The sequence below is a fragment of the Babylonia areolata genome, chromosome 2 (assembly GCF_041734735.1).
Source record: "Babylonia areolata isolate BAREFJ2019XMU chromosome 2, ASM4173473v1, whole genome shotgun sequence".
NCBI lineage: Eukaryota > Metazoa > Mollusca > Gastropoda > Neogastropoda > Buccinidae > Babylonia > Babylonia areolata.
This window is the reverse complement of record NC_134877.1, coordinates 8,296,854-8,299,804: the sequence shown is the minus strand read 5'-3', so window position 1 is coordinate 8,299,804 and position 2,951 is coordinate 8,296,854.

Sequence of the window (2,951 nt, the reverse complement as noted above, 5' to 3'; positions counted from 1 at the left end):
AAGGTAATAGATACCACCGGGCCCTCCAGTCAGATCATTTTTGGTTGCCCAAAAGGGCGGTTCCAGACGACTTCGCAGCCCCACAAAGGACTGTTTGATGGTGATGCTTTTCAGCTTAGCGATGTTGAGCCGTTTTGGAGCCTTCTGGCCTTGGGGGCGTCCTCTTGGGTTGGATTCGAATATTCAGCTTCGAGACTACAAGGCGATGGTCTGTCCAACACTCGGCGCCGCACATGGTCTTTGTTACACGTACATCTTGCCTATCCCTTTTCCTGACGGTGACATAATCGATGAGATGCCAATGCTTTGAGCGAGGGTGCATCCATGACGTCCTGTTACGGGTAGGGAGGCAGAAAACTGTGTTGGTTATCAGCAGTTCGTGCTCTGCACAGGTCTGAAGCAAAAGCAATCCATTTGGGTTGCAGTGGCCCACACCGTGCTTTCCAATCACTCCATCCCAGGAGATGTAGTCAGAGCCAACTCTAGCATTGAAGTCCCCAAGAATGATGAGCTTGTCTGCTTTAGGGATGGCAGCAATGACAGAGTGAAGGTCCTCGTAGAACTTCGCCTTCACTTCATCCGGGTTGGTCATGGTTGGGGCGTAGGCACTGACAATGGTGAGGTGCTTCTGGCCAGATGCCAATGGGAGTTTCATGGTCATAAGCCTATCGTTGACTCCCTTTGGGATTCCAGCTAGCTTGCTGACAAGTGCTGTTTTTAGTGCAAAACCAACGCCAGCCTCACGTCGCTCTTCGCTTCCTCGTCCACTCCAGAAGAAGGTGTAACCAGATCCCCGTTCACAGAGCTCGCCTTCGCCTGCAAGCCGAGTCTCACTCAAGGCTGCGATGTCGATGTTGTATCTGGCGAGTTCGGATGCAACTAGTGCTGTTCTCCTTTTGGGGTCTGTCCGCGTTATCTCTGTCCAGGAGAGTCCTTATGTTCCAAGCACCAATGGTGAGAGGAACGATCCTTGTTTTTTTCTTTTCTTTCTCTTTGTTTCGACCGCTGATGTAGGGTCCCGCCAGCCGCGGTATGCTGGCCAGGGTGATATGGAGCAGGCAATTTTAGGGCACCTTTTCTAGCCCCTTCCTCATGCCAGGGAGGTGAGCAGTGCATTCCTTAAAGAGGGCTGCTCAGACGCTCAGACGGCTGCCGAGCTCCATCGCTGCTCCTGTCGACGAAGAACGACCCTATGGGCCTGAGCCCGCCTGCGTGCAGGTCTGCGGCTGCGACTGCCAGTGTACCCTCACCTGTCGTTTCGTCGCTCGCCTGTCGCCACAGGACTTGGGGGTGATGAAATGATGAAGGATGAAAGGTCATTTTGGATGACTGATGACTTGCGCGATGAGTTTGTTTAAAGTGAAGAGGAGTTGCGCAACGTCGACCTCACTCTCTTGTCCGGGGTCCACCAATTTCCAGTGGCAAGACTAAGTCGAGACGACTGGAGGATGAGCACGGATGCAGTGGATGATCAAGATATCCTTTCAGTGTCTCATCTTGCTCTCTGCACTCCACAGTGCGTTGTTGTCAGGTCAGGTCATTAGATCTGCTACTGGTAACCTGTAATCCAGTACAACCTGTTCAGGGTCGGGTTGCCGACGACTAAACCGGCACTTCCACCGCTTCCTTCTGGGACTGGTGAGGCGGGTGGCTAGACACCCTTATGGAGATCCATAAAAGGGCGTCGGCTCAGGAGAGCCACCGACGGCCATCTAGCTCCACTGTGCTGTGTGCATGCCACACGCAGTTGGCCCCCGGGGTGTGTCTACCCATGTATGCGAAGTCCTGGATCCGGCAGAATCTGCGGAAGAAACCTATCGGTTCAACGGAGAGGAAGGCGGTTACAGCAACGCACTGTGGAGTACTACACTTGTAAACACTGAAAGAAAGTTGGACACTTAATAATAATAATAATAATGATAATAACTGGATATTTATCAGCGCTTTCCTCATTGCACAAAGCACTTTACAATCCACACACACGCATACGAAACACACTCAGTCCTCAACTCATAATCATGCTCAATAAACATATATGCGCATACAAACTCATACGTACAATGCATACATACATACATACATACATTCACGCATCCATCCTTCCATCCATATATACATACCTTCAACATACACACAATACAGCATTACAAATATAGCTACACAATCAACTAACTACTTTCATGATTAAGAGAGGGTCTAGAGGAAATGCTGCTGGAAGAGGAAAGCCTTGAGGTTAGATTTAAAGGAAGGCAGTTAGGGGCTGTGACGGACGTGGTGAGGCAAAGAGTTTAATATTTGAACAGCAGATGATGAAAAGGCTCGACCACTGTGCTGTTCTCTTTTGTGTTTTTGGACGTGGAAGGTTCTATCAGCGGCAGCAAAACAAAGAGAACGGGAGGGTACATAGATTTGAAAGATGTCAAAGAGGTATCGGGGTGCAGTTCCAGATATGACATGGTAGCAGAGACAGGCGGCTTTGTATTCGATTCTTTGCTCTATGTGTAACCAGTACAACTCTTTTAGAACGGGTGTGCAGTGTGCGGATCTTTTTGCTTTATAAATCAGTTTGGCGGCAGAGTTTTTGAACGTGCTGTTGTTGTCTGAGGAGTGTTTGTGGACAACCGATGAGAAGAGAGTTGCAATAGTCTAATCTAGTGAGTATGCGTGAACTAACTAGTGTTTTGGTTGCGTCGAGTCTGAGTTAGTGGCGTATGGAGCTGACTCGTTTGAGTTCAAAGTAGGCTGCTTGACAGGTTTTGCTGATGTGACACTGCTTGGACAGATCTTTATCGAGGAAAAAGCCAAGGTCATGGACATGATCAGAGAATGAGATTGAAAAGTTTCCATGATCGACAGTGGAAGGCAGGGAAGTGGCATCTAGTGATGGAGGAAGGAGTCTGAGGGCTTCAGTCTTATCATCGTTTAGCTTCAGTTTTTCTGTCATCCAATTT